Raw genomic sequence first — 23199 nt, forward strand, 5'->3', positions numbered from 1 at the left:
AGGAAATAGGGTGCCATTTGGGACATATTCTCTGAAAACCTGTATCATCCTGCCCCCAGTCCCCACACATAAAGCAGCTTTAAACAGACAGACAGACATTCATAAACATTTTGTTAATTTTATATGATTAGGACACAGACATTTGGGTGGCCTACATTTCTCCAGCCAGTTTGCAGAAAATAAAAGTATGTGGATGTTTCTGTCTCATTAAGGGGATTAGATACACTCACCTGGCCTCGTACAAAAGCTCCATTTATTCCCACTTATTGGATTGGAGTCTACGTTGCTACTGTTTTATTCAATTGTGCGCCGCAGTTTGTATTCATTATGAAGACTATAGGCAAGTCAATGTGCACCAGAAACAATGCATGCAGAGTAGCAAGTATCCTGGACAAGGCATAGATCTGCTAAAAAAATATCCTAGCATTACCATTTCAATGTGTGACACTCTGTCTCTCAAAGAATGGAGAGAAACAAGGATGAAATACCAAGCTGTAGATTTGTTTGGGATCCACCTAACCTATTTTGGTGGATCATGTTGGACAAGTTAAAGAAAAAATCTTTGCCCTTTTCGAGGTGAAAAATCGCTGTTCACTGAAAACAGTGTTCGTTGTTTGCTGTAACTTCGTGGTCGTAATATCGCAAACAGACATGACTGCTGGCAAAAAAAGAGAAAAAAATACACTACAGGGTCTCGGCAGCAGTATGAAGTAGAGCTCAAAAGCTGCCTCAAGCAGAGAGCCCTGCAAGTACCTCTACACACAGACTTCGCTCCAAGGCCTATTGAAGTTCTAGGAGCGGGGAGGAGGGAGTGAGGAGGGGGAAAGAGAGGAAGGTGTAACTATCTCTGAGTCACCCATCTTAAAGCGAGCTAAGATGAAAACTTCAAGTAAAAAAAAAAGATGTGGCAAAGAAAGGGATTCACCGACGTGTTTTTCAAATGCAAATCTTCCAAGCCTCGGCAACCACATCATTAAATACAAATATAGACACAGGGACGGAAGATGGCTGGTTGTTTTGGGTATTTGGTATTTGAAGGTGCCTGCCTTAAGACAGCAGCACCAGGTGGTGGGTACCACTGATGTAATCAAAACACGGTGGGTCGTTTGAGGTATGAAATCCAGAGATTTGAGAAGAACAAGAAGAATGACGGTGGAGATGGTGATGGTGGTGATGAAAATCATCTATAGGCAGGAGGTGATCATTGTTCATTACAGAAGATGTGGATGTGCCAAGGCAAATGTGTTACTTACTATAAGCTGTTTGCATCTGTTTATGTTATGAAAATGTGTGTGTTCGTATGTCGCACAACAAGAAATCTCCACATTTTGCAGTCCCCCCAGAGTGGGTGTTGTATCCCACAATAGAATAGAGACACTTGTTGCTGCAGGCGACCAAATCTGATTTAACCAAAGACCTAAATGCTCATGCACCAACTTGAGATGTGTATGATTCGTACAGTTAATTTCTATGGGACAAAAAATAGGTTTCCCCAATGACTACATGCATCCACATTGCATGGAGGGACAAGGGATGTATGCATTGAAAATAGAGGAAAATGAAGTGAGTATTCATAATGTGTAGACTGCATAATATTGTGTTCCCGATGACTAGAAATGCCGCATCTCATTTGCAAAATATGCTGTCGGCTAGTTGCACAATTATTACCAGTGCTGCTGTATGACTTGGTCATCAGTCAAGAGGGAAACAATCACATTGTATGTTTGTATAGTGCATTCGGAAAGTATTCAAACCCCTTGACTTTTCCACATTTTGTTTCGTTACAATCTTATTCTAAAATAGATTTTTTTTAAATCCTCAATCTACACACAATTCCCCATAATGACAAAGCAAAAACAGGTTTTTAGATTTTTTTGCAAATGACAGCTTGCTTGGAGTTTGTTGAAAACACGTAAAGGACTCAGACCATGAGAAACAAGATTCTCTGGTCTGATGAAACCAAGATTGAACATCTGGAGGAAACCTGGCACTATCCCTACAGTGAAGCATGGTGGTGGCAGCATCATACTGTTGGGATGTTTTTCAGCTTCAGGAACTGAAGGACTAGTCAGGCTTGAGGGAAAGACGAATGGAGCAAAGTACAGAGAGATCCTTGATGAAAACCTGCTCCATAGTGGTCAGGACCTCAGACTGGGGCGAAGGTTCACCTTCCAACAAGACAATGACCGTAAGCACACAGCCAAGCCAACCAGGAGTGGCTTCGGGACAAGTCTCTGAATGTCCTTGAGTGGCCCAGCCAGAGCCCGGACTTGAACCTGATCAAACATCTCTGGAGAGACGTGTAAATAACTGTGCAGCGATGCTCTCCATCTAACCTGACAGAGCTTCAGAGGATCTACAGAGAAGAATGGAAGAAACTCCCCAAATACTGGTGTGCCAAGCTTATAGCGTCATACCCAAGACTCAAGACTGTAATCGCTGGCAAAGGTGCTTCAACAAAGTACTGAGTAAAGGGTCTGAATACTTGGCAAAGGTGCTTCAACAAAGTACTGAGTAAAGGGTCTGAATACTTAAATAAATGCAATATTTCATCATTTAAAAAAATACATTTTCAAAAATGTCGAAAAACCTGTTTTTGCTTTTTCATTATGCGGTATTGTGTGTAGATTGATGAGGGAAAACAAAACTGATATCTTTCCGACAGATAAACTAGGCCAGAACTTGTCCGAGTAGACCAATTTGGGTTTCCAATCTCTCCAAAAGAATGTGGTGATCGATGTTATCAAAAGCAGCACTAAGGTCTAGGAGCACGAGGACAGATGCAGAGCCTAGGTCTGACGCCATTAAAAGGTAATTTACCACCTTCACAAGTGCAGTCTCAGTGCTATGATGGGATCTAAAACCAGACTGAAGCATTTTCGTATACATTGTTTGTCTTCAGGAAGGCCGTGAGTTTCTAAAATTTTTTGAGAGGAATGGAAGATTCGATATAGGCCAATAGTTTTTTATATTTTCTGGGTCAAGGTTTGGCTTTTTCAAGAGAGGCTTTATTACTGCCACTTTTAGTGAGTTTGGTACACATCCGGTGGATAGAGAGCCATTTATTATGTTCAACATAGGAGGGCCAAGCACAAGAAGCAGCTCTTTCAGTAGTTTAGTTGGAATAGGGTCCAGTATGCAGCTTGGAGGTTTAGAGGCCATGATTATTTTCATCATTGAATTTAATATATTTGCTTTTATTCTTTGTATACCTTGTCAATATTTATCTTCAAAATGTATCAAATTGAGGGGGCACGTTGGACATGATGACACCTCAGAAAGTTGTTCATGTTTTTAGATATCCGCTCAGGAATCTCTGCTCCTTCTCTGATTTGACCAGAATATAAGTTTATAGTCCAAAGTGAGAGGCAAGGCATCAAATGCATTTATAATAGATCATTGACAGTCCTGCTGAGCCCTGTATGGTGGAGTAGTTTCAGCGCATCAAGCTGTCTCCCACTGGGCAAAAGTGTTTGAATAAACGTTGTTCCATGTCATTTCAACAAAATAAAATCTATGTGATAATGTTAAATCAATGTGGAAAATTGACTGGATTTGCAAAAAGTAATCAGTGTAAGAGAATTTAGTCTTTTTGTCACCCAACTTTTAACATAATCCAATGAGAGTGACATTTTTTGTTGATTTCACATTGAATTCAGGTTAGTTGACAGCTCAACCAAATGTAAATCAAAAATAGATGCTGAAATGACATCCGTGCCCAGTTGGCTAAAATTTGACCGAGACTGAGTTTGAGAAATCTCTCAGAGGAGCTTAAGCCAAAACACAAAGTAGTCACAGAGGACGTTTATCAACGGAATGCTGGGATGTTCATCTAGTATTCTAACCTTCTGCACTAGAGCTCTGAATTCTGAAACTTTTCTCAATTTTTCTGTTAGTTGGTGCCGTCAGAGATTGAATACAGCATGAGATGTCTGGCCTTTAGAGCAGGTGCGTTAAGCGATAATACCCTGCTCATGACCGGAAGAAGCATCTCACAGCTCTTTCTCACAGGCGCTTTGGGCTGCTTAATCTGGTTCTGCTACACAAAATAAAAAATTCATGAGCAGGGAGACCAGGGAAAGCCTATGAGGAAGCAGCATTCTCAAAACAAACTTGGCACCTGGCCGAAGTTTGAGAAGAGTGTGTTCCTCCTGCTGGAACGTCTTCCTTCTTGTTTGTTCTGATGGCAAAGGTCAAGCAAGAAGGAAGACCCCATGCTTGGATTGTTTGCCACTTTGTTGCATCTCTGGTGGTTTTTCTAGCTAGGGGCGTATTTTGAAGTCAGGCTGAGAACAGTTTTTTATTTTGTTGCCTAGACAGAGGAAGGTAATCTTATCAGATGGTTTGAGGTTATTAGACAAAATGTTCCTTTAGACTGCAAAAGGTACAGAAAGAATACAATGTTTTTATTTCCAACACAAGTACACATTTCTTTCATAATGATTTATATAAGACTACTGAAGATTATAAAAAGGTTGTTTTGTCACTAGTTCTGGTCTCCAGCCATTCAACAAACTTAATTCCCCAACATCACTTTGTTTTCAGAGTTATATTTTGTGTGTACATTACACAACCTTTTAAAAAGCGATAATAACCTGGATTAAAATGAATCAATTACTCATCACTTCTTTATTTGAATCCAGGTGAATATCACGTATTAAAAGGGTTGTGCACCATTGACACATTGACGGAATAACCAGTCGAGACAGCAAACTGAAGCTCAAGCAAACGTGGCTCTGGGCAGTGTTCAGACTTCAGAAAATGGACTTTCTCTCATATAGACCCTCATACATCTGACTCCCAGACCTTCCTACATCTAGCCCCCAGACCCTCCTGCATCTAGCCCCCAGACCCTCCTGCATCTAGAACTCAGACCCTCCTGAATCTAGAACTCAGACCCTCCTGCGCCTAGCTCCCATACCCTCCTGCGCCTAGCTCCCATACCCTCCTGCGCCTAGCTCCCAGACCCTTCTGCATCTTGCTTGACATTTGCATAATTTTTTTTTATTACAGTAACCTTTGCTCTCTTACAGTAACCTTTGCTCTCTCGGTGTGCTGAGGCAGACTACCGCTCAACTAGGACATTGATGGTGTGGTGGGTGGCCTCCTAAAAGTGTACAGAGGAGGCTAAAGAGTAGCTGTGTACTATTGGCCCACTTTTTAAACACAAACCTCTCTATGACCTTTATCACAGGACTATATACTTTCATCTAAATGTTCAACATCTTGAATGTTTTTGCATGTAAGGCCCCACAAATTCAGGAAAAACTTGTCTATAATCACTGCAATGTCAACACAGCCTTTGTGGGCAGGCTTTGTGTAGCCTAAAGTAAATCCCTCAAAACACCCTCAAACTAGCTCACCCTGTGCCAACACCAGCATGCTACCAGAGCACAACAATCAATCATCTAGGAAATGTTACTTTATCCTCCCACAATGTGCTGTCATGCAGCAAGTACTAATGTTATAATGATAGTTATGGTCCTTCCTCTTGCCACTGACTCATCTAAAGTTGACTACATCAATTAGCAAGCTGTGCTTTGAAGTGCTTGAGCGTCTGTTTCACATGAAAAGTGCTGGTGCGCTTGTCATACAATCAAAAAATAGAAACTGAGCTTACTTCAGATTTCATCATGGGTCAAAAACAAAATGTTAGACTTTCATGTTGGACTCAGTAACCACCTCTCTTCTTCTTGACAAACAGTTTTAACGGTCGAGGAAAGCTTTCTGTCTGGTCAGTGTTATGTAGAGAAACTCAATTCCCACTTAGACCATTAACTCTGGCTCTGAGAAACATTTCCATTCCACAGCAGCTCTGGACATCAATAACAATCAGAGAAAAACAAATGAACTCATGCCAGCGAATAGGATTCAGACCAACCAGGGGTGTCAATAGACACAATGGTAATTGGAGCCAATTTCTCAACCACTAAGTTCAAACTCGATTCATGTTGTGGCTTGGGGACGCCATTTTGTTTTCTTCTTTTTTTAAATCAATTCATTCTTTCAATTTGAGCTATGGGTAATCTGAAAATCAAACAATTCCATCATGAATACATATTCATTTCTAATAATCTCACAGAAGCATGTATTTCATATGCCCTGTTGATCTGCGGTAATTGTCTCATACCAGTTAATAAGAAGGTTCAGTAGGAGCACTCACATCATTGCGCTTCATTTTAAGGCACTTCCCCCAGAGTAGACAAGGCTAAACTAATTGTAGGTGCATTTTCTCAGTCAGACATCTGATGCTAGCCTTGCAGAGGGCTTATCAGAGAGAGGTTATATGGTGAAGAGGGAGCATCACTCATGTAACATGATGGTTCCTAGTCCCTGGTCAAGACAGCTCTTCCATCAGTCCAGGTCCCAGATTACACAATTGATATATGACAACAGAAAGGTGAACACTAAAGGAAATTCAAACAGTCACATGACTTGACGTGGAGATGCTTTTCTTAGACTTTGGAAACACTGTGCGCTTTGATACTTAATAATATCCTTTTAAGGATCGCACCCTTTTTTTTCAATGTTAGCCTAAAATGACATACCCAAATCGAACTGCCTGTAGCTCAAGACCTGACGGAAGGATATGCACATTCTTGATACCGTTTGAAAGGAAACCCTTTGAAGTTTGTGGAAATGTGAAATTAATGTTGGAGAATATAACACATTAGATCTGGTAAAGATAATACAAAGAAAACACGTGGTATTTTGTATTCATCTTTGAAATGCAAGAGAAAGGCCATAATGTATTATTCCAGCCCAGGCATAATTTAGATTTTAGCAGCAGTGTATGTGCAAAGTTTTAGACTGATCCAGTGAACCACTGCAATTCTGTTCAAACTTTTGTGTCAAGACTGCCCAAATCTGCCTAATTGGTTTATTAATAACTTTTCAAGTTCATAACTGTTTTAAAAATGTAGACATATTGAGGGCATAACATGCATGTGCCTTTTCCTTCTATTGAGGTTCAAGTTGAAAACATTTTCAAGGAATGTATCTCTGCTTTCCAAAGGGGAATGTATAATATTCTGGAGTCCAATAAAAAATTGATCACAATTCCAGGTGTGCTAAGCAAGACACATGCAAATGTAAAAACAGCAGTGGACGGGAGTTCGTACAATTCTCCAATGACCAAGTGATTCACACTGCCACACTGCTGCCACACTGCTGTTTGCTCATTTAACTTTAATGCCTGTGTTGCATTCATTTTTCTCCATTATGTATTCAGCACTGCAGCTACATAGGAGCCCCAGGGCACTGTATTGTTGCATTTTCCACATCGTCCCATCTCCAGCCCCATGAACGCTCCAGGCATAGCTGAGGAAAATGGGGCAGCCCACGTTAAACACTCATTCACATCCCATTGTTACGAATATGACTCATATTGATGCTGCTCAAAAGGGCCACCTCTACAATTTACGGCAAGATAGTTCTTTCCCTGGCGAAAAAAGATTGCAGTCAGAGTGCAGTTTAACTGCAGTACAAGTGTTGATGTGGGCCCACTGAGTAAAGTATAGCAAAAAAAAACTTTTATATTGATGAAATAAAAAAAATATTAATCACATGAAGCCCCAGATTTTATCCTCTTCAGATCAATCAATTTGCCTGCTTTACTGTTATTAGTAAAAGCCGGCTTTAGCTAGCTAGTAGGATTAGTCTCAGGAGTACTATGCCAGCACGGCAGAGTCTGTGCGTTCGGTGCACACACCAATCACAGAAAAATCGTCATTCCATTCAAGGAGGAAGTAGCGTAGTTCCACAATCCTGCTACACATAGTGTCATGCAGATAGCATTGCTGAATTAAAGCTCTAAAATGGCACGCTTCTTCCATACACAGTTTGTCTGCCAGCAGTTTTTCTGTTTTGGAGATTGGTACAGCGTACATTGCTCACTGCCTGTAATTATAATTATTATCTTAACATTATGCACGCTCTGGCTGTGAGTTACCCCGAAGGAGCAGAGCCTAACGCCAATACAATGTATCCAGTAGGGTAATCTTTTTAATAAATGGTTAAACGAATACTTGGCATTTTCTGTCTGAAATGTATTTTTAGATGTAAGGGGGCCACTTTGAATGAGGTATCTGGAGATCCTCCCCCAACAAAACTATACAATCAAACTGTCCATGTAAGGCCATAAATAATAGGAAACCATACCATTCGTAAGTAAAATAAAAGGACACCATACCATACGTAAAAAGGAAACCATACGGATGCCCCATGAGCAGGCAGGAAGGCATCCCAATAATCCAATAGTGGTGACCTTACTAACCTGCAAAGCCATGGTCTGTCATTAAAGCATTTTCCTTTCATTCAACCTTTTCCTCTCATTTAACCGCTCTGGCTATTTATGCTCACGCTCACTGCTCTCGATACAAGACTCTGTTCTCTCCTTGAGTCTCACCACAGCTGTTTGTTGACATCCTAGCCGGCCCTATCCAGAGGAGACATCCTAGCCGGCCCTATCCAGAGGAGACATCCTAGCCGGCCCTATCCAGAGGAGACATCCTAGCCGGCCCTATCCAGAGGAGACATCCTAGCCGGCCCTATCCAGAGGAGACATCCTAGCCGGCCCTATCCAGGGGAGACATATTAGCCGGCCCTATCCAGAGGAGACATCCTAGCCGGCCCTATCCAGGGGAGACATCCTAGCCGGCCCTATCCAGAGGAGACATCCTAGCCGGCCCTATCCAGGGGAGACATCCTAGCCGGCCCTGTCCAGGGGAGACATCCTAGCCGGCTCTGTCCAGGGGAGACATCCTAGCCGGCCCTGTCCAGGGGAGACATCCTAGCCGGCCCTGTCCAGGGGAGACATCCTAGCCTGCCCTATCCAGGGGAGACATCCTAGCCTGCCCTATCCAGGGGAGACATCCTAGCCTGCCCTATCCAGGGGAGACATCCTAGCCTGCCCTATCCAGGGAGACATCCTAGCCTGCCCTATCCAGGGGAGACATCCTAGCCGGCCCTATCCAGGGAGACATCCTAGCCTGCCCTATCCAGGGGAGACATCCTAGCCGGCCCTATCCAAGAGAGGACAGAGAAAGAAAATGAGGCCAGCAAATCCACAGGGGTATGACATCCATATAATTCCCCATTACCTTTTCCACTTCTTCCTTCTGGCATTGTTCATGTCTAATCTAAGAGGGGTTGATGTTGTTGTTGTGGAGATCTCCGTCTCCCGCTGAGTTCACAGAGATTCCTTTGTAATTGTGTGTCAATCAGGCAACTTTCACTGCATTAATGGCCCAAGCGATCCGGGAGCTCGACTTGAAGCCGGCCGGGTGAATTCGATGGCAGATGTCTGCTTTTTTTCTGTAATCTTCTCGAAGCAGGTTTATTTATGTTCTGTCATATCATTACTTCTGAGTTCCGACCACTTTCACATACAGTGAGGGAAAAAAGTATTTGATCCCCAGCCGATTTTGTACGTTTGCCCACTGACAAAGAAATGATCGGTCTAAAATTTTAATGGTAGGTTTATTTGAACAGTGAGAGACAGAATAACAACTAAAAAATCCAGAAAAACGCATGTCAAAAATGTTTTAAATTGATTAGCATTTTAATGAGGGAAATACGTTTTTGACCCCCTCTCAATCAGAAAGATTTCTGGCTCCCAGGTGTCTTTTATACAGGTAACGAGCTGAGATTAGGAGCACACTCTTAAAGGGAGTGCTCCTAATCTCAGTTTGTTACCTGTATAAAAGACACCTGTCCACAGATGCAATCAATCAGATTCCAAACTCTCCACCATGGCCAAGACCAAAGAGCTCTCCAAGGATGTCAGGGACAAGATTGTAGACCTACACAAGGCTGGAATGGGCTACAAGACCATCGCCAAGCAGCTTGATGAGAAGGTGACAACAGTTGGTGTGATTATTCACAAATGGAAGAAACACAAAAGAACTGTCAATCTCCCTCGGCCTGGGGCTCCATGCAAGATCTCACCTCGTGGAGTTGCAATGATCATGAGAACGGTGAGGAGTCAGCCCAGAACTACACAGGGGGATCTTGTCAATGATCTCAGCTGGGACCATAGTCACCAAGAAAACAATTGGTAACACACTATGCCGTGAAGGACTGAAATCCTGCAGCGCCCGCAAGGTCCCCCTGCTCAAGAAAGCACATACACATGCCCGTCTGAAGATTGCCAATGAACATCTGAATGATTCAGAGGACAACTGGGTGAAAGTGTTGTAGTCAGATGAGACCAAAATGGAGCTCTTTGGCATCAACTCAACTCGCCGTGTTTGGAGGAGGAGGAATGCTGCCTATGACCCCAAGAACACCATCCCCACCGTCAAACATGGAGGTGGAAACATTATGCTTTGGGGGTGTTTTTCTGCTAAAGGGACAGGACAATTTCACCCCATCAAAGGGACGATGGACGGGGCCATGTACCATTAAATCTTGGGTGAGAACCTTTCCTCAGCCAGGGCATTGAACATGGGTCGTGGATGGGTATTCCAGCATGACAATGACCCAAAACACACGGCCAAGGCAACAAAGGAGTGGCACAAGAAGAAACATTAAGGTCCTGGAGTGGCCTAGCCAGTCTCCAGACCTTAATCCCATAGAAAATCTATGGAGTGAGCTGAAGGTTCGAGTTGCCAAACGTCAGCCTCGATACCTTAATAACTTGGAGAAGATCTGCAAAGAGGAGTGGGACAAAATTCCTCCTGAGATGTGTGCAAACCTGGTGGCCAACTACAAGAAACGTCTGACCTCTGTGATTGCCAACAAGGGTTTTGCCACCAAGTACTAAGTCATGTTTTGCAGAGGGGTCATTAAAATGCAAATCAATTTCTAACATTTTTGACATGTGTTTTTCTGGATTTTTTGTTGTTATTCTGTCTCTCACTGTTCAAATAAACCTACCATTAAAATTATGGACTGATCATTTCTTTGTCAGTGGGCAAACGTACAAAATCAGCAGGGGATCAAATACTTTTTTTCCCTCACTGTATATCAGAAGCTATAGCAATTAAGGACATAATGGATAGGCTGGAGGACCTTGAGTAGTAGTGTATGGAAAATAACTCCTCACAGTACATCCTGGCCCACTTCTGATACCAAAGACATACATTCTTTAAATACTTCTGACAAACTCTCAGAGGGTGTCTCGGGGAGAGTTGGGATATGTGAAAAAACACATTTCCAATGCACACATGCCCATAATACACACTTGTGTATGAAATCAGATAAATTTAAGCACCCACCAAATTATAATTGTTATCATTATTATTACATCCTTTAAATTGGTGATGCATGTCTGGAGGACAACTCATGACCTGGGTCATTATTTAGATCCCTTTTTCTCAAGACTGGACCTTGAGGCCAAAAGTCCTGCTGATTTTCATTATTCTTTAATCAGGGACTGATTCAGACTTGGAACACTACCCGGTAGGCAAAACTGGTTAGGTTATAAACATCATGTTCAGGTTGTAAAACAACATTTTCTTAACGTCTTTTAGCAAACAGACGGTTGTAATCTGGTTATCTGAACAGATATGAAGCAAAATAGGACGTCTTTCTCATCATGTCTTAATGTCACCATGTCTCAATGTAATCATGTCTTAATGTCACCATGTCTTAATGTCACCATGTCTTAATGTCACCATGCCTTAATGTCACCATGCCTTAATGTCACCATGCCTTAATGTCACCATGTCTTAATGTCATCATGTCTCAATGTCACCATGCCTTAATGTCATCATGTCTTAATGTTACCATGCCTTAATGTCATCATGTCTCAATGTCATCATGTCTCAATGTCACCATGCCTTAATGTCATCATGTCTTAATGTCACCATGCCTTAATGTCACCATGTCTTAATGTCATCATGTCTTAATGTCATCATGTCTTAATGTCACCATGTCTTAAAGTCATCATGTCTTAATGTTACCATGTCTTAATGTCATCATGTCTTAATGTCACCATGTCTTAATGTCACCATGTCTTAATGTCACCATGTCTTAATGTCATCATGTCTTAATGTCACCATGTCTTAATGTCACCATGTCTTAATGTCACCATGTCTTAATGTCACCATGTCTTAATGTCATCATGTCTTAATGTCACCATGTCTTAAAGTCATCATGTCTTAATGTTACCATGTCTTAATGTCATCATGTCTCAATGTCATCATGAAAACGACATCAGGTTATATTATGATTCCTCAATTTTAAAAAACTGTTTGCAACCAGAAAATGACAATTTGGACTTTTCACAAAGCACAACGCTGTCAAAAATATATAAAAACTTATTTGGAAGTCGTGGGGGAAATTCTCAGAAAACCTTATGAAGATTCCTTAATGAGTCTGTGTAAAACATTGGAATTTAGTTTAGACGACTCTCTTAGCACCGGGGAAAGTTTTCAAATCACAAAAACACCCTATTTTTGCCCAGAGAAACATCTTACCCAAATGTTGCATTGTTAATGAAAATCGTTTTTGGCATCTTTGTTACCCACATACTTTGAGACAGAATAATTCTGACTGCTTAGAAAACACCTTGGGAAGTAAGAGAATTGTTTGTCTTCCCTTGTTTGGAGAACAGGGCTCATCTGTTAAAGAGAACTTGGTCTCAGCATGACTCGCTGTTAAATTAAAGGTTAAATAAATAGAAAATTGGCACTCACCACAGCACCGACAGCTGATGTCAGGATGGAATTTCCTAGCACCCTGGCACATGGTAGACATATCAGATAAACATTAAAGAAAGGTCAAGAACAAAATGTCAAATTTCAACTTCTGGGTGGAATTCCCCATTTAACTCTCCTTATATCACCACTATGATCTTACATCATATCTGGATATGGGTAGTCATCTGCTCGATGTCAGCCCTTTCATTCTGTCAGTGCCTGTTGCCATTTATGTGGATGGGCTGTCTACTTTGGCTGCCTTGGATATTGTACGAACGCTTTAGGCCTGCTAACTCATGCTAGAGTCTGTCCCATTGAATAAAGCCTTGCTGTCAACAGGGAGAAAGAGCAAGCGAACGCTATCCCTCTGGATTTACATCTGCTTTGGGGAACGTTCCTTTCTGCCGCGCCACACACATGTAATCAAATGATATAAATATTATATTTAGAAAGCATTCTTGTGCTTTCGAAAGTTGCCTCAAACCAGGTTTTTTTGGAGATAAAAATGTGAACCGGCAAATTGAGAAAGGCCATGAGGATTAGATTTAAAGGGAGGAATGACATCTTTATGTATAAGGCTCTTTAAAATGAACAGGCATATTCTTTGTTGCATATGGGTCCTCTCTCTTTGAATAGGCTTATCTGCATACCTTTTAAATCACTTTCTCATAGAATTGGTTTTGTTGTCTTTGCACCATGTGTATATTCTAAGTAGATGTTGTGTATTTCTAAAAGCCTACCATAGAAATGCTAAACAGATCATTTAATGTTGTGATTGGGATTGTGCTTATCTTACTCTATTGTTCACCTTAGAATAAAGTGATTTGTGAATCTAACTCCACGCCCCCATCTCCATTATCTTAAACCTTCCATTTAATTTATGTCTCACTGTCCACCAGCTTGATTTGAAACGACCTGGTTGTCTACCCTTTTTGACTATATAATTATTTCTCAAGGTTTTGGTTGTCTATCCTCTCTTTTTGACTAATTGATGTTCCCTAACCTTAAAGATGCTTCTCCTGATCTAAGAGGAGGGGCCAAATATTTAGCTGGACTCGTTTCTATGTCCAAGACAAACCCTGTAGTATTCCACTGAACCAGGGTCTTTGGTGTTTAGTCTGCTGCTGTGCTATGGAGGATCAATGGAAGGACAGGTTAGCTACAAACAGAGCTTTACAGCCACAGGTCAATCCCTCCTTGGGGACTTCAGACTGGGGGGATTGTGTGCCTCAGTGATGTGTTTCTGCACGTGCTTACCAATTTCAGAGGGAAGTGTAGGGTCAACACCCCTTGGAAGGTAACCCTTAAGCCTGCTTTATGGCCACTTTCTGTTGGATTGCAACTCACATCAACAACATAATAGAGAGCTAAAGACCAGATCGTGATGTTATAGGCTTTAGGGCTTTGCTCAATTTCGTTTTTGATTTCAAGGTTGGTTCTGTTTGGGTGTGGCTTGCCCTGATTGGAATCATCCTAGTTGGTCAGGATGTGTTGCACCTGTCGCCTCGTTTGTCAGTCATTAGTTTCACCTGTGCTGGCACAGATGATATGTGAGAGCGGCTGGCCCAGTGAGATGTTGGAAGACCTTGACTCTTCCTCATTGAGTTTGTGAAAAACAAAGCCTTTTATCTTGTGTTATCTTTAGTTAGCGCCACTTACTATTTACTCCATATAACAAGTTGGTGTGGGTTTTCATTTGCCTTTTCTTGGGCAAATTTAGTTGGACTCATGGTTGGTGTCTTTTAGGACCCAGTTTCTTGTTGCTAGTCAACTTTCAGTGGACACCCCCATGTGTGTCTGAGTACCTCTCCTAAAACCCCACCTGTTTCATTTTGGTTGTTGTTAGTGACTCTTTGTTAGGTCCCCCATCTTTTTGGTTTCTTGTTGGGGAACGTATTAGTGATCATCAGGCACATAGCAGAAGAAAAATGACTGAAACAGGGAGGTACTACCTAGCCTTATAATAATAATAAATACTTAGTTTTTTTCTGTTGCATGCACTTATGAACACAACCTTGACAACCTTTGCTGTAAATACATTCTGTTGTTGTTGAAAAGTGGGCATGTCGGGTGTACATTAATATTTTAAATTCTCTGTGATTTAGACGGTGATACAGGTATGTGACAGGGATGAAAGCAGCGAAGTATAGGACCTAAGAAGCCCTACCTGTCACGCGGGACTAGGTGGGTGAGGAAGGAATCAGGCGCAGAGAGTTCCACTGGGAAAAGGTGCACTTTAATGCGACACAAAACAACAAGTCCACAACACAGGGCGCGGACAATAATGTGGACCACCCACAACACAGGGCGCGGACAATAATGTGGACCACCCACAACACAGGGCGCGGACAATAATGTGGACCACCCACAACACAGTGCGCGGACAATAATGTGGACCACCCACAACACAGGGCGCGGACAATAATGTGGACCACCCACAACACAGGGCGCGGACAATAATGTGGACCACCCACAACACAGGGCGCGGACAATAATGTGGACCACCCACAACACAGGGCGCGGACAATAATGTGGCCCACCCACAACAGTGCGCGGACAATAATGTGGACCACCCACAACACAGGGCGCGGACAATAATGTGGACCACCCACAACACAGGGCGCGGACAATAATGTGGACCACCCACAACACAGGGTGCCAGGTCCAGAAACACAAACACCTCTACCTAACGATCCAAACATAACACAAATACAATCCCGCACAAAACAAGGTTGGGTACACGTACTTTAAATAAGGAAGTCCATTAAGCACATACAACAGGACACAGGTGAAACTAATAAGACAAAACAAACAGACAACGAAAAAGGGATCGGTGGCGGCTAGTAGGCCGGTGACGACGACCGCCGAGCACCGCCCGAACAGGCAGGGGAGCCAACTTCGGCGGAAGTCGTGACACTACCTGCTTGTTTGGTTAAGGTCGTATAGGTAAAAGAGACACGTTTGGTTATATTAACGTTACCGGGAAGTTTGACTTCTGTCTAACTAAATTTGTCTACTGTATGTGACAGGGATGAAAGCAGCTGCATTAAGATCAAGACCTTGTCTAGGTACATGCATGTTTGGCTATATTAGGGTTGCTGAGAGGTAAGTGTTTGGTTATATTAAGGTTGCTGGGAGAGGATGTTCTATTGGGGTTGTATAAGTGAAAGGCCACAGCTGGAGTCATACCTTTCGTGGCTAGCTCCAATAAGTAGAAGGCAGGGAATAGTATGATGTTAGAGGTTGCGCAGCATGAGATGGATTGGAATAACTCGGCGGGTATTATTTTACAGTAGCATCCATCTTGTGGGGTTTGTCTGTTGTAGCTGTCTATTTTCGCCCATGTAAGGTGTTCTTAAGTATACTGTACATACTTTAATCTGTAGGGTCTATGTTAGCGTTGAATTGGAGCACAGACCTTTTTTCCTATATTCATAAGAGTACACTATATCAAAACGTTTCAGTACTTTTTCTTCCGTTTACTGCCTAATCAATAAGACTGTGTTTTTAATGGGTGTTGACTGTTGGGGACTTCATGTAAAATGTTGTCTCTGTTATGACTATGAAAAACGCTCACCATTGCTCACTTGTAGACCCACCAGAGTACATACACACAAACACACTAAGGCAAACAGCAGAAGTGACAGCTCCTGTGCTCCAAATCTCCCAAAATAGGGGAGAATTCACAACTTGATTTGTGGCCGAGCAAGCTGTCCCCAAGCCAATGGGGCAAGGATGTCACGCACCATTAATATTCGCCTATATTTGGTCAGAGCTGCGCTCTCCCCATCACGTTGTCTCTAGGTGGGTGACAGATGTATCCCCGGCCCCAGATGTCAGCACTCCCGTTAGGGGGGCCATGGCAGCCAACCAAGCCTAGGTGTGTAGCTCCATGCTCAGGGAAAATGATGCTGTCAGAACAGTGTTTGATAAGTGCTGCTGCCAACAAACACCATTCTTCCCCCTATCTTCTTCCATTCTCCCTCCACCATCACTTCTTCTCCCTCCACCAACACTTCTCACCCCATTCCACAGCTTTCGTCTCAACACTGCTCCACTTCCCTCATTATCACTCGCTTCCATTCCTCCTCCATTGCAGGTTGTTACCATGGAGTGGTTGGCTACAAGGCATGATGGGAGGGAGGAGAGAGAGAAAGAGAAAAATAAAGAGAAATATACAATTGTGTCAAAACACACAAAGCCACCACGCCAGCTACCAGGAAACCAACAGTGGCAGGTGTAGCAAGCCATTTTTCCAGTCAATTTTCCAAATCTTTTCTGGCTTCTGCTGAATCATGGCTCCCCAGGGAGAAGCGCTTTAGCAGCCAGAAAAAAAATCACAGGAATAGCAACGATAAAATAAGAGCTTTTTATTTCAAAGTGAAGAGAGAGGAAGAAAGAAAGAGAAAGAACAAAAGAGTGCAAAATCTTGTGATTGGGAAAATGTGAAGCTGGCAATAATAGCATCAGAATCAAATGCATTTTTAATAAGCTGGCTTCAGTGCAGAAGGAACAGGCAGATAATTGTCCCACTCACAAAAAAGGATGAGTTTAATCGGGTGGGTTTTCTCCCCACGAATAGATTTATAAAAATACAAGACTATTATCTCTTTAGGAAGCGTCAGGGGCATATGACAAAATCCGCAAGGAAGATGAATGACTTAAACAGAATGGGGGGAAATTGATGGTTAGGACCCGTGAGTGATTTCTCATGTTGTGCTCCCACCCTTTGATCTCCCAGTTTACAAACCCGTTAAATTAATTCCGTTATCACTCCTTACTTTGTGTTTTTCTTCAGAAAAGTGCCTCGTGAGACATTCCTATTCAGATTGGTGATTGAGGGCTCAGCGTGGTGGCATCAAAAGAAACTAGTGGATAAACGAGAATGTAGAGAAAATTACTTGCCTTACAAAAAATGCGTTTACACAGTCAACCAAATTATTTTTTTCACTAATTGGTCCTTTGGCCAATCAGATCAGCTCTGAAAAAGACCTGATGTGAATAGATCGGATAGGTCAAAAGACCAATTAGTGGAAAAAAAGATCAGAATTGGGCTGCTTGTGTAAACGCAGCCAAAGTGCTTTGGTGTTCTTTAAACGACTATATCCCCAGTAGGGTATCTTGCGCATAAAATAGATTTAACCCCCCAGGACACACTACTTTGTGTGTCACGTTTTATGCACCCTTTACCTCCCCTATGCTTTACAACTCGGTAAAATGTGGCAGGTATCAGTGGCGACCTGCCATTCAGAGCAGAGCCCCACCTGTTTTGAGCCCCATCTGTTAAGCGATAAACTAAAAATGTGTTGGCATTAATGTGTCACATATCAGTTTGTAAACAATGTAAAATAAATTAGTTAATTGAGTCAATAAAGCTGCATACAAACATGGTCTCATTTTTGCTTTCTTGAGTAAGGAAGTTCCAAAATGCAGGTGTTAAAGCCTTTATAACTTTCAGTGGTGATGGGGCAACCAGCAGAAAATACAGAGCGTTGGGGTTGGTAATGTTATCTAGTTGGCCGTGATTGGCTCAGTGTTCTGTCAATCATGGGGACACTACATCACCTCAAAATATACAGGGAGAGCTCGAAATTCAAGCCCCTTGGGTGCTGCCATAGATTTACATTAGAAGTTCCCATCCAAGAAGGCTTAAGGTCATTTGCCACAGATAAAATTACGTCAAATCACGTTATATCTACCATAGCTTTGATTGGACTGATCATGTCAACATCATACCTTCAAAATCGTAGCTAGCAAGCTAGACAAGCAGTCATCATTATGAATCAAGTCGACAATCTACTGGCAAATATTTTTCACGGATTTTCATATGAAGAGAAATAATAGATAAAACATATTGGTGTTCAACGGACATTGGACATAAAACATTACAAAACAAATTGGAAATCACAAATTCAACAATGAGTGGTTTGGAAGGAATCAAAGGCTAACTGCAAGCGTTGCAAAGCAATCATTAGCTTGCAATTCAGTTGAGAGGGTGTGTGGTCTGGGTTTAAGGGTCTCTTTTCCTAGGTTAAAAGGAAAAACATTCACATGCAATATCGTGGGCCATAAAAGGTTGAATACACTGGCCATGCTGTCAATCCAGCATGACTTCTGCCGCATTCAAAACAGCCAGAAACTCAGAACTGGAAAATCTCACACTTCAGTGAGTTCAGAACAAGTAGGAATTTTGAGAGAAAAAAAAACAAGCTCCGTTTGGGAAAATACGTGTTGAACAGTCAACTAACTCAGAATTCCAAGTCGGGAACTCAGGCCTCTTTCTAGAGATCGACTCGAAGTTCACTGACGTCATGAATCAACCTTGTTTTTTGTCCCAGAGTTTCCAGTTGTCTTGAAAGCACCATAAATCCAGAGAATGCCAAATGTTGATGACAACAGGACCATCGCAGCAACTCCTGTTCAAGTTAGCACAGCACAACAAGGGGAGTCCAAAAATGTATTGTATGCTGCTGCATAAGTTATGTAATATGCCAGGGAGAGATGTATACTGTAGCTAAGAAAGTGTAAGTTGTGTTAGTAGACCATGTGCCTCACCCTAATAATTTGGTCCCTTTCCCACTCATAACTTAGCCTACTGTTCTGACTTGGTGGTGCACATGTAGCCTATAGCCTGTTTTAGAGTGTCACCATTGAATACTGTAAGAGCTTTCATTGTCTGCTTATATGCTCCCTTTATTTATCCTACGGTTCTGACTTGGTGTACAGGGAGAACACTAAGAATGGCCCATATTCTGAATTCTGTTGCTGTAAATTTTAAAAGTGAAAAAAGTTGATTATGTCAGTCTTAGGTCTTTCATTAATGTCTTAATTGAAATTACAGATTGCCTCTTATCTGCCCATCATTCCCTTATGCCATAGTTTGTACATCTCAATTGTCAGTAGAAACCACATTTGTTGAAGCAAGTCAGCCATATCAGCTATGTTTTAAAAAAATGAGGCTGAAAGCACTGTTTCGCTCTCAGACAAGGCTCTGCTGATAGCCAGGTGTAGCAGTGGTAAGGATTCACTCCATTGTGCTAAAAAGAAAGCTCAACTGTTGGGACAGCTTTATGTCGGCCCTAACAGTTTGTGGGCATCGTTTGTCACAGTTATAGTGCAATTCATGTATTGAATAGTGGCTTTGCTGGCATGTATCTAAAAAAATGGGGGGTTTGCAAAAATCGCCACTGAGAGGTATATGCTTGTCAGTTGATAATGTAAATCAAGGGTTATGGTTACAACAGTCCCCTTATGAAACTTATTCTCCAATCCATCTCCTCAAATATTCTAAACCCATTTCATGTCTGGTCCTCAACTTGTGAACTGTCAAAGTGGGCCGAATGAGGACGGATTGGATGAAGCTAAGACCTGCAGATGAAGAATCTGGGGGGGGGGGGGGGGGGGGGGACTCTGTAGGGTTTGGCTTGTTTGGCTCCCGTAGACACATTATTGTCAGGCCGGGATAGTTAGATGGCTGTGGTGAAGGCAATCCACAAAAAGAGAACTCCAAGTTAGTCAGACCCTGGAGAGGAAGTTAGAGGTTCTGGACTGTAGTTGCTGAATGGTTGGCAATATAGCTGAGGTAGTACAGGCATACGGACAAGATGTCCACAGTGAACCAACCGTAGATCCCAGGAGAACTAGCAGAAGCGACGGTGGCAAGGAAAAAAAATACTTCCTTGTAGGAAGAAAACCTGGAACCAGACTCAGCATGTTGTGGGCTGTCCTGATGATGTCGGAGCAGATGTAGGAATGATAGGCTTGCGTGGACAAGTGGCTGAGAAGTTGTACGGTGTAGTCTGGGATGCCGCTTTGGGATGTCAGGGAGACAGCTCCTATGCGTATGGACCACTGGTGTGGTTCCGCCAAACTGATCGGTTTTGGTGTGTTTGATGGTGAAATCTATGTCGAGGATGGCGACATTTGACTCGCTAGGATGACAGGAAGGGTTGTAGATAGCACATGAGGATGTAAACTCAGAACATTTCAGGAATATATTTTTTCCTAAAAAAAACCATTGACTCTACTGTGGAAGAGACTGCAATGGAGATAATCGGACTGCAGCGTCTGGATGCAGGCAGACAGGATGTCGATTGTGATGGGCTGGCAGCAAGGGGCGGAGGGGGGGGGGGGGGGCTTAGGTGTATTGGAGGACCTTGAGAAGGGAGGCATTCGGGTCAGAGGATGAACATGGAGACCCAGTAAGCAAATTGAGAAAGTTCGGATGGAGGATGTCCGCATGGAGAGGGATGAGCTGGCATGTATAATGAAGGCAGACATAATGACCAAGTCGTTGGAGAAAAAGGCATGTGATAGATGTATAAGGAGGGACTGGGGTTGGTAGGGGTTCTGTATACGGGGTCAAGCACCTGAATCACGATTGAGTTACATTAGCCGGGTAAATGTGCAGCTCTAAGAACGAAGCGATTGGTTAACAGATTGCCAGGCTAAACGTCTTAGGAAACTCATGATACAGAGGGAGTCAGAATGGCCATTGTTAAGGTGTACCACAGAAAGTTGGTCAGAATGGATAAGTATGGTCCATACGCATAGGAGCTTACCCCCCAGAGAGCCCACGTACAGGCAGAACAGCTCTGCCTTATCATTACAATGGAACGGGATCCCTCATTCCCGGAGCTTCTTCTGTAGACTAAAAACAGTCCAGGCTGACAGCACTGGAGGCTCTGATTTGGATGACTCAGAAGTGGATGCGGGAGCAGAGGGGAGGGGTACTGTAGAAGGGCGGGATGGTGGGGGTCGAGCGTTCCCCGCATGAAGAGAAGGGTGGATGGTTAGCTCCGGCGGGCAGGCCGGTGGGGAAATCAGCCTGGAGGCTGGCCAAAGCATTTTGGTTCTTTGTGAGGCTCGGTGTTGGGGTACTGAGACAACGGACACAGCTGTCTAGTTAGAGGTGGTGTGTCCCCGATAATGGAGAGTCTGGAATTTAGTCTGAAAACATCTCGGAATACAAGGCAGTGAGATCAATCTTCATTGTAATCTAAGTAAGTTATCTAACTTACGATAAAGATCTTTCACACACAGTGTCTTGCATGAGAAGCAAAAAAAGAATGACTGTTTGGTGAGGTTTTAGTAGGATGGTAGTTGTGATTAAGGAGAGTGAGAACAGGTGTTGAGGCTGATTAGCATTTAGTACTTCCGGCACTGACAGAGATGGCGGCCTCGCTTCGCATTCTTAGGAAACTATGCAGTATTTTGTATTTAGTATTTTTTATGTATTATTTCTTACACTGTTACCCCAGGAAATCTTAAATCTTATTACATACAGCTGGGATTAACTATTGGATATAAGAGAAATGTCAACTTACAAACATTATGACCAGGAATACGACTTTCCCGAAGCGGATCCTCTGTTTGGTCCACCACCCAGGACAATGGATCGGATCCCAGCAGGTGACCCAAAACAACGATGCCTCAGAAGGGACTGACAGAGCGATCTTCTGGTCACGCTCCGTAGACGGGCACATCGTCCACCACTCCCGAGTATACTACTCACCAATGTCCAGTCTCTTGACAACAAGGTAGACGAAATCTGAGCAAAGGTTGCCTTCCAGAGAGACATCAGAGATTGTAACATTCTCTGTTTCACGGAAACATGGCTCACTCGGGATACGTTAGAGTCGGTACAGCCACCTGGTTTTGTCACGGATAGCGCAGAAAGAAACAAACATCTCTCTGGTAAGAAGAAGGGCGGGGGTGTATGCCTTATGATTAATGATTTGTGGTGTGATCATAACAACATACAAGAGCTCAAGTCCTTTTGTTCACCTGACCTAGAATACATTACAGTCAAATGCCGACCGCATTGTCTACCAAGAGAATTCTCTTCGATTATAATCACAGTCGTGTAAACAAGGCTCCCTAAGTTTTATCAGCATATCGAATGTGCGACCCGGGCTGGCAAAATTCTGGATCATTGTTACTCTAACTTCCGCGACGCATACAAAGCCCTCCTTTTGGAAAATCTGACCATTTTGTTGCTCCCAGCCTATAGACAGAAACTTAAACAGGAAACGCCCGTGCTCAGGTCTGTTCAACGCTGGTCTGACCAATCTGATTCCACGCTTCAAGATTGCTTCGATCACGAGGACTGGGAAAGGTTCCGGATAGCATTGAACAACAACATTGATGTATACGCTGATTCGGTGAGCGAGTTTATTAGCAAGTGCATCGGTGATGTTGAACCCACGGCGACTATTAAAGCCTTCTCGAAACAAAAACCGTGGATTGATGGCAGCATTCGTGCAAAACTGAAAGCGCGAACCACTGCTTTTAATCAGGGCAAGGCGACCAGAAACATGAACGAATACAAACAGTGTAGCTATTCTCTCCGCAGGGCAATCAAACAAGCTAAGCGTCAGTATAGAGACAAAGTAGAGTTGCAATTCAACGGCTCAGACACGAGAGGTATGTGGCATGGTCTACAGTCAATCACGGACAACAAAAAGAAAACCAGCCCAGTCGCAGACCCTGATGTCTTGCTCCCAGAAAAACGAAACAACTTCTTTGTTCGCTTTGAGGACAATACAGTGCCACC

Source organism: Oncorhynchus clarkii, chromosome 14, assembly GCF_045791955.1.
Source record: "Oncorhynchus clarkii lewisi isolate Uvic-CL-2024 chromosome 14, UVic_Ocla_1.0, whole genome shotgun sequence".
NCBI classification, from domain to species: Eukaryota; Metazoa; Chordata; class Actinopteri; order Salmoniformes; family Salmonidae; genus Oncorhynchus; species Oncorhynchus clarkii.